This window comes from Symphalangus syndactylus, chromosome 20 (genome assembly GCF_028878055.3).
Source record: "Symphalangus syndactylus isolate Jambi chromosome 20, NHGRI_mSymSyn1-v2.1_pri, whole genome shotgun sequence".
In the NCBI taxonomy this organism is placed as follows: domain Eukaryota; kingdom Metazoa; phylum Chordata; class Mammalia; order Primates; family Hylobatidae; genus Symphalangus; species Symphalangus syndactylus.
The window spans coordinates 36,484,094-36,493,769 of NC_072442.2; positions in this window are offsets into that span (position 1 = coordinate 36,484,094).

Here is a 9,676-nt window from a genome sequence, read left to right on the forward strand (position 1 = left end):
CAGTTTCAGCAGGCGTGGTGAAGAAGGCCTAGGGTAGGCCCCTCAGCATTGCCCCAATTCTCTGTGTGTCTAGAAGCCACTCACAGTGCCCCTCCATACCTGTGTCCCCCGCCTGTGACACAGGGGAACTGTCCTTCCCACGTGGCCTCTGCTCCTGCTCCCTGGGGAGTCTGAGTCCCAGTTCTTGTCCAGCCCAGCCCAGCCCAGCCTACAGGGTGCCCAGGAGAGGGGAGGGAGGCAGAGTGGGGGCACCTCCTGAAGGAGCCAGCGGGGGAAGTGCTGAGTCGGCACTCAGAGCCCTGGCCATCTCCTCTCCTGTTCCATTATTCATCCCTGCAGAGGCTCTCCCTCCTCCTTCCCGGCCCAGGCCCGGTCTTGAGAAATGTCTTTGCCCCCGCCTCATATGCTCCCTCCACCTCAGCTGGAAACTCTTAAGCAAAAAGGTCGTCAAGATGATTAAATGCGAACAGATTTTCAGCTCTTTTTCCACTTTAATTAAAAATGTGCTCTCCTTTCAGAGGAAGCTGGAGATGGAATTGCGGCTCCCCAAAGGCCCCTGGGCTGAAAATCGAGGCAAAAACACCAAGAGGTGTCTAGGGGCTGGCCCGTGGCGGCCTGAGGTCAGGGGCCTGGCCTGGAGTTGCCAGTGCCGCAGACCCTGCCAGAGAGAGCAGCAGGGCCTGGAGGCTGGTGGGCACTGGGAACAGGGCAAGGACACAGGTGGAGGGTGGGATGGCTGGACCTGGAGTGGGGTGGGGTGGGGAACAGAGATACTTCATTTCCGCACTACTGGGGAGCCCCTGGTCTGGGGAGGGGGGGGACCAAGTCACTGTCCTCAAGGAGGACTGCAGTCTGCCACAGATAATTCAGGCTAGAACACGGATCAGCAACTCTCAGGCAACCTGGGGCAAGCCCAGGGGTGGCCCAGTGCCCCTCTGTCCAGAGCCCAGAGACTGAAGAATGCAGGCGCACACAGGAGGCAGCAGAATCAGTCTCTGCAGGCTTCCCTCAGGGGAGTTCGGATGCCAGCAGGCAGAGAGGTGAAACTTACATCAGTACAAAGACGGGGTGACTGGGAGCAGGGAGAAGCCACCAGGAGGAGGACTCTCCCCTTCTCCCCTCCCTCTTTCTATCACAGATCAAGAGGGAAGAGAGGAGAGGGGAGTGGCCAGGGAAGGGATTTGGATGAGACACCTGAGAACATCCGCAGGGGGAGGAGGGGAGGATGGGGGAGCCGGCACAGGCAGCAGGAACAAGCAGAGCCCACAGCCCTTGATCGAAGATGATCCCGTTTCCGGTCTGGCCCCAGCCCTTGGCAGGCCCTGGAGTGGAGCTTCCCTCCAAGAGCATAAGGCAGGACGGTTGCATTTGAAGTTCCTCTTCGTGTTCCCAACCCGCCTCTGCACTCCAGTGGGACAGGAGACTGCAGAAATGGCTGCTGGGGCCCAGAGGGAAAGGCCTCCCACCACTTCCTGTACCTGCGCTGGGGTGGTCCCCCTGCCCTGCACTCCGAGTGGGGAGTTGGTCCTTAACCCAGGAAGGAATGTGATCTCTGCCTGCTGAACCACCTGGTGTCGGGGGCAGCCCACTGCCCAGCTCCCAGGCAAGAAAGCAGTTCCCCATCACTTCCAGGGAAGGGGCCAGACTAGTGGGGCATCCAGGACCCTTCAGAATCCAGCCTCCGTATCTTTCCAGTCCTATCTTTACCACCAGCCCTCTCTGCCACCACTGATAATCCCACTAAACAAAGTGAGGGGGGCCCTGGAGGCGAAAAGCCACCAACTCAGCCGGGCTCAGAGGAGGCAACAGGAGAGTTGGCCTTAAACCGTGGTAGACCCTCACAGGGGAGAGACCCTACATCCTGTGATAGGCGGGGCAGGGGGTGCTGCTTGCAAAAGGGAGTGGTGTGGATGGAAATGCTGAGCTATCAGTTTGGTGGCAAGGTAGGGGATGGGGCAGCAAATAGATTGAGGGGAGCTGGCAAATTCTGAAGGCCCTTTTCGTGGTAGGTGGTGATCACTGCCTCTCTTTGAAATGCCCTTCCTGCCTAGAGGCAGACAGCAGGCTCCAGGTCAAAATTTCCTGCTTCTCCGAGAAGCTCTCCCATTCTCCTCTCTCCTTTCAAACCTGGCAGCTATCTGGCTGTCTCTGATTCCTGTCACCCTGGTTGGTCCAGCCTCTCTCCTCCTGGCTGCTTCAGTAGAATGAACATCTATGCCCAGAGCTTGGGTACAGCCTCTCCTGCTCTCCCAGTGAGGTGGGCTACACTGTACATCCCACCCGGACCGGCAGCTGGCACCTGCTTCTCCGGAAAGGCCATCTGGCCAGGAGAGGAGAGGAGCACTGGCCTGTTGCTACAGCGTTGGACCTCCAACATCCTGAGTCCCCTACTGCAGCCCCTACGCCTTTGGCGTTCCCACCTACGTTCTACTTTTAGAAAACCCAGGGCCTCAGCGGCAGCGAGTAGCCTATTTTGACAGAGTCCAAACGGAGCAAGTGGGGAGGGGCGGCGACGGGGTGGGAAGCGCATCTCCGTTGGCGGGCACTGCCTTGCCCGGAACTCACTATTCTTCCCCAGTGTTAATTATCAAAATTAACCGAACACTATAAATAACCCAACCTGGAGACTTGAAGAGCCTCACTTCTAATTAATTCATTTCCAATCAAGGCACTTCTACGCCCCCCTACCCTAGAATCTGACGGATGGGAACCTCATTGTGCAGCTTCTTGAATATCGAATCCCACCGTCCCTCTCACTCCTGAGCTGTGAACGCTCAAAGAGAAAAGAGAGAGAGGAGGAAAAACACTCTGCTTTCTTGGAAGGGGGTAGCCTATAAATAACCCCATATTGGTGCATTTGATGGACGACGTTTGTGTCTAGATTGGCTTTTGTTGGGATGAGGCGATAGAGAGGGTGGGGGTGGGGTGGTGGAGACTTCCATCTGCCGCCTCGTTCACTGGGCAATAAATTTTAAAGCAAGACTGAGTACCATCCAAGGCCTCCGTGTTGGCTAGAGCTGGGGAGACTGATCGATAGAAGGGGAGGAGGGATGGGGAAGGAGAAAAGAGAGAGAGAGAAAGAAAGAAAGAAAATGCAAGCTCTAGGGTAAATGCAGGGAGGAGGAGAAAATGAGAAGGGGTGAGGAGAAAGAACCAGAGAAGGAGAAAGGAGGCAGAGAGAAGAAACAGAAGGGCAGGAAGAGAAAAGAGGGATTGGAAGGAGGAGGAGGGGGGAGGATTTTTGCCTCCACCTTGCACCATGACCCTGGCCCAGAGACCCAGTGAGTAGTTCCTGTGCTGTCCCACCTCGAGTCCAGCTGCCTCATGCCCAGATTCCCCTGTCTCCTCTCCCGGGGCTGTTGGCATCCTTCAAGAGGTCATGTGGCCTGTGTGCCCCACCCCCATGCCCTCACAGCCCCCAGCAGGCAGGCCCTGGCTCCTGGCTCCCAGCCTTGGGGGAAAGGACCCAGGTCAAGAGCACGGAATCCCCCCACCCCACCCCCCACCACGGGATTTGCTCAGCACCTTCCTGGACCAAGTGACCTGCTTGACTGCACTTGAGGGAGGGAAGTAGGGGAACAGAGACAGAGTTAGAGCAGAAGAAAGGAGGGAGAGACAAGGAGAGAGAGAGAAAGAGGAACTGAGATGGAGGAGAAGAGAGAGGAAGGAGAGAAAGACAGAGACTGAGGCAGACATAGAGAAAGACAGGGAGATAAAGGACAGTGGAGAGCGATGGCTTGGGCTCGCTGACCCTTGGTCCCTCAGTGTCCAGATCACAGGGCCTGCTGGAGATCAGGCGATGGGGGCCAGTGCTCAGTGGGCTTCCTTGAGGGCTCTGACCTTGGGCAAGTGACTTCCCCTCTCTGAGCTTTGTCTTTTCCATCTGCAAAACGATGGTGACGTCAGCCCTTTCCTCCTCTTGAGGTGGTTGTGAAAATTAAATAAGGCTAAATGAGTGCAAAACTCTTAACCAGGGTTCTGGCACAAAATGAATGCTCGATTTGAGATTGCTGTTGTTATTATTACTAGCAGTACTGGTAGTAGAAGTACTAATCCTAGAAGTGGTAGTAGTTTTGTCTTCCTTGTCTCATCCCCTTGTTGTGAGTGCTTCTAGGGGGACAGCACTGTACCTCTCCCAGCCAGGCAGACTGTTGCACCAGCCACCTCTCTCACCAGACAGGGGCTCCCTGAGGCCAGGGACGTCCTGTATCCTAGGCCGGGGCTTTCTGGAGTGTGTCCCCTCCATCAGGTGGGGAAATCTTCTCAGCGGCGCAGCCCAGGTTTTCTTCTTCCTATGAGTGCCCCACCCCCGCCCTTCATGGCTAGAGGGTCCTGTGCATGGGGAGGGTAGTTGGTCAATGACCGAGTGGCCACCTGTGGAGCCCAAGGCGTTGGGGCTGACTAGCCAGCCGGCTTCTACACTCTCTGCCCGTCTCTGACCACCTCGCACAGGATCCAGTCCATCTGGTCCTCCTCCTCTAGCTTCAACTCCCTCAACTCCAGCTGAGATTAAAGAGATGGACCAGGTGGAGAGAGTGGCCCTTTCCCATCTACATCCTGTCCCCAGGCCTCTCCTTTCAGCATGCTGGGGAGGGGGCTGCTGGGAGGCAGCCCCCGGGGCAACCTGATCTCCATTAGCCCCTTCTCTGGTTCTCATTACTGCAGCCAAGGCAGCTTCGGAAACTGTAATTTCCCTGGCGACTTTTCTCTCCTTCCTCTGCCTTTTGAGGTCCCTCTCCCAACCCAGTCCTCCTTGGAGGCCCCTCCTGCAGCGAGCCAGCAATGGGGTCACCCAAACTTTATGGGGGAACCTATGGTGTGACCCTCAATCTCAGCCCAACTCTGTATCTTAGGGGGCAGAAGGCTGCCTCCCCCCTCCCACTTCCAGCCTACACCCCCAGAGTCTGAGACAGGGCTGCTGACTGCTCCACTGGGTTCCAACAGAAGGTCCCTGTTGGGCTCCACAGCGCCCAGCCTGTGCCTGGCACTGAGGGAGGCAGGTTAGAATGAATGAGCTGCATGAACAGTCAAGCAAACTAATGAATGAAGACATGGCAGCAGGGGAGGGGAAGGAACTCAGCTGCAGAAAAAGCTGTAAGCCAACGGCTCATCACTCCTCTTTCTCCAGCCTCACCACCTCACCATGTCCCTCTTTGGGACTGTCTTACTCCCTTCTACTCATCTCAGCGCAGGCATCACCTCCTCCAGGAAGTCCTCCATTTCATTACAGCCTGGGTGACTGATGCAGACCTCAGGCACTTTGTACCTCTCTGCCTGTCACCAACACTCTGTGGTGTGGCTGGTGCTTTCCTTCGCTCTCCATCCACCCGGGTGCTGAGTTCCTTGGGGAAGGGAGTGATTGCCTCTTTTATCTGAGTGTCCTCTTTGCCTAGAGCAAGCCTGCGTAGCAGATACTCAATAACTGTGGGTGAATGAATGTATGATAAAAGAGTGAAGGAAGGAACAGATAACCAACAACAGCTTAAACAGCCACTGGTAGAGGATCAGGGACATAAAAGAAAGCCCCTCCATGGACTTTAGCCATTAAAAGCTGTGATTGGGAGGCAGGGTGCAGCACAGGGAGAGCACCAGGTAGAAAGAAGTGAAACCGCAGCTCTAGGTAAACTCCTTGCATCATGTGCTCAAAGACTAGAAGAGGGCCAAGTGCGGTGGCTCACGCCTGTAATCCCAGCACTTTGGGAGGCCAAGGCAGGTGGATCACGAGGTCAGGAGATCGAGACCACCCTGGCCAACATGGTGAAACCCTGTCTCTTCTAAAAATGAAAAAATTAGCTGGGTGTGGTGGCGGGCACCTGTAGTCCCAGCTAGTCGGGAGGCTGAGGCAGGAGAATCGCTTGAACCTGGGAGGCAGAGGTTGCAGTGAGCCAAGATCGCGCCATTGCACTCCAGCCTGGTGACAGAGCAAGACTCTGTCTCAAAAAAAGAAACAGAAGGGAGCAATTGTATGTGTTTTTTCCTCTTAAAAAAACCCTCTGTTAATGTCACATTGCTATGTTTACAATTCACAAGTGACATTTTAAGGCCTTGCTGATGCCATTGAGGGCAGGGAGGAATTCCCAGATGAACAGAAGAGACTGCGGGCAGGGGGCTGCCATCATCCCGTTCTCACGTCTCTGGCTCTTTACTGCTTCCAGCCCCTCCCCTGGCACTCACAGTGGCCTGGCCCAGCCCAGATCTACTGGGGAAGGGAGAGAACTCCCTGCTTGCAGGGAAGGGCAGCTGCAGAACCCAAACAGCCTTGATTAAGTGTCTAAATGGACAGGCCTGGGCAGTGCCCAGATGGAGTGTGGCAGATATTGTCCCTGCCCTCTGGGGCTTCCAGGATGATCCAGACACACAGATGGGGACAGACACGAATGGACAGCCGGGGTTGAGAATAAAACAGAATTGAAATCAGACTCTGTATGTATACACATGCATATAAGGGGACCCTTGCTCTTTTCTCTACCTGGTGTACTCCTATTCACCCTTCCAGGCCCAATTTACTTATCCAATCATTCATGTATTCATTTGTCATGGACATCTGTTTCTCAGCACCACTTTGCCTTTTTGTGTATGGGAAACTTCCTCTTCCCAACTCTTTTATGGAGAGAAGTTTACTTTCACTCCACCTTCACCTGTCTGCCCACTCTGAGTGTGGCTATGTGACCAAAGCAGGGCAAATTTGCATACAATAACCCCAGCCATCCAATTGGTTCAGGGATAGGAACATCACTATCTCCACTGAGAGTCAGCCCTGAACTTTCTTTCGGGCTGCATGGAAAATAGTGCTTTCTTTGTGCTGGGGTTGCCACTCGCTGGGAGAGCTTGACTGAGAATAAAGCTGATATATGGAAAAAGCAGAGCCAAGAGATGGTCAGTGGTGGCATTTAACACCTGCACCTAGCTTTAACTGTACCTCAAACCTAACCCTACTGCAGTAAACCTATGTTGAGCCATAAAGTCTCTTTTTTTTCTTAGGCAGGTTTGAAATGGACTTCTGTTATTGACAACCCAGAGGTTCCTGACTAACGCATCATTCATTTGTCAAACACTGTGCTCCTGCTCTGTGCCAGACTACACAGGGTGGTGGAATCTGAGAATGACTGTGACACAGCTCCTGCCTTCAAGGAGCTTGGAGTCTCCTAAGCCTTGTCCAAATGCTGCTCCTCTGTGACTACTTGGCCAGCTCCCACAGACAGTGAGCCCCCTTCTCCCCTCTGATTCCCAGCACTAGGTTCACACTATTCATTCAACGAATATTGCCAGGAGTGGTGGCTTATGCCTGTAATTCCAACACTTTGGGAGACTGAGGCAAGTGGATCACTTGTGGCCAGGAGTTTGAGACCAGCCTGAGCAACACAGGGAGACCCCACCTCTATAAAAAAATAAAAGCATTAGGTGATGTGGTGTTCACACCTGTAATTTCAGCTACTCGGGAGGCTGAGGCAGAAGGATCCCTTGAACCCAGGAGGTTGAAGCTGCAGTGAGCTATGATTGCACCACCGCACCCCAGCCTGGGCGAGAGTGAAGTTCATTGGTTACCTACTTCAGGCCAGGCTCCGTGTTCCTCCTATTGTAGAATTGTCCCAGACTGTGTCTGCCTCTGCCTCTTAGACTGTATGTTCTTGGATAATGGGCGCCATGCTGGTGAATCCCCAGTGCCTAGGGCTGTGCCTAATGTGTGCTAATTGCTTGTGTTTATTGAATGAATGAAAGAATGTGCATTTCTGTGTGTGTTTATGTGTGTTGGGATGAGGGAGTGGACAACCAAGGAGAAGGACAATATGACATAGCACCCATAGCAGAGGAGAGGGTCCTGGAAGGTTCTAGGTCCAGCCAGGGCTCAGCCAGAAAAGCCAGCACACGGCTCTGATCAATTGAATAAGAGCAGATGTCTCCCTGCAGATAGATGCCTTCCCCACATTTGCAACACAGGCGTCCCTGTCTCAGCAGCAGTCCTTGAAGAGCTGTCTCTGGAAGTTTTTCCCTTGTCCAAGCCCCACCCATAGTGTCCCGCCTGGCCACTACATGGATTCGTGTGAGGGCTCAATGTAGCCTCTCCCTGTCAGGCTGACGGGGCCCATTCTTCACACACAGCACTCTCTCACCAACATAGGCTGGGGCCTCCTCAGAGCCGTGGAGGCAGGGAGTCACGGACTGACAGCCAGGCCTCAGGTAAGTCAAAACTCCCCACCCTTCCCCTGGCTCTCCTGCCACTTTAGAAATCTGTACCAAAATCCTACGATGACTTAGTCTTTGCAGACTGAGCTCTTGACTGGGAGTTAAGATGACCTGAGTTCTGATTGCAACCCTGCCACTCTCCGAGGGTAACTTTGGAAACATCACTACCCCCTCCTTGAGCCTCAGGTCCCCATCTGAAAACTGAGCGGCAGCACCAAATCCCACACCATTCCTGGGAGATACGAGGGCAGAGTGACCCTCCCCATCTCACAGATGCAGGCTGGAAGGGATGGAGGCAGCTGGCTCTAGCCTCTTGGCACAGATTCTGCAGCACCCAAAGCCTCACCTTCTGACCATTCTGACCCGGGGGTGCCACCTCAGAGGAAACTGGTCCATAGTTAATCGTCCAGTTCTCCCACCTACAGAGGACATTGTTTTCTCCCCTCTGGCAGCAATCCCCCAAGCTAATTCTCCCAGTAACTCCCTGTCTTCCACTGTCCCCAGTCCTCTGAGTGTGGCTGGGCACCAGTGGTCTGGGTCTCCTGCCCGATAGAGACAATCCTCTCTGGGCAGCAAGGCCCCACTGCTATCTGCAAGGTTTCCTCCCTCCTCCCTGCCTTCCCTGCCTTCCCTGCCTTCTCCACCTTCTCCTGTCTCCCTGTCTCTGCCTTTCTTTCCTCTCTTTTCTTCCTCCTTGAGCCCTCTTCCTTTGCATTTCCTCTCGACTCTCCCCTTAGTCTGTCTTTAGCTGATTCTTTCCATCCCATCCTCTTCCTCTCTGATTCCTTCTCCAGACACCCTTCTTCCTTGGTTCTCTTCATTGTGCTCCTCTCCTCCTTTTTCTTTCCCTTTCTCTCTTCCCATCCCTCCTCCATTCCTCTCCCTTCTCCTCATCCGTTTCTCCAGCTCTCCCATCCTCCCACTGGGTCCATCCTCCCAGTCCTGTCTGCAGCTGGGTAAATTTCTATAAACAATTAAGTTTGTAATAAATTCAATTGTATTACATCCTTCTTAGAAGCTTATAGCATTTGGGAAGAGAGATTTGGGCAGCTAAGAGGCTGATATCCTCTCTGAGGATATCAGAGAGGCTGAGTGCCTGGAAGTGGAGTGCTCCCATTTTCAAATTAACTTGAGCTCCACATATTTCATTATCTCCCCACATTTCCCCATGTCAAATGATCCCAAACATCTCTCTTTCCTTCCTCTCTGCCTGAGCATTTCTCCTCCTCTCCCTTCCTCCAGTCCCAGGAGATAGACTGTTGCAGCAGGAAGGTAGCAAGTTCTATAGCAAGAAGGACTTCCCAGTAGATGGTGCATTAAAAGAATCCTCAGCTAGAAGGAGGGGAAGTGGGGGAGGTGAGAGAGTCTCCATCAGTGGAGACCTGGGGTCATGGGTGGGAGAAGGGGAGGCCAGCCTCAGCCCCAAACCTGGGGATATGTGACCCACTGGGCGGCTCACATGAGTCTCCAAGCCCAAGACTCTGGATGGGAA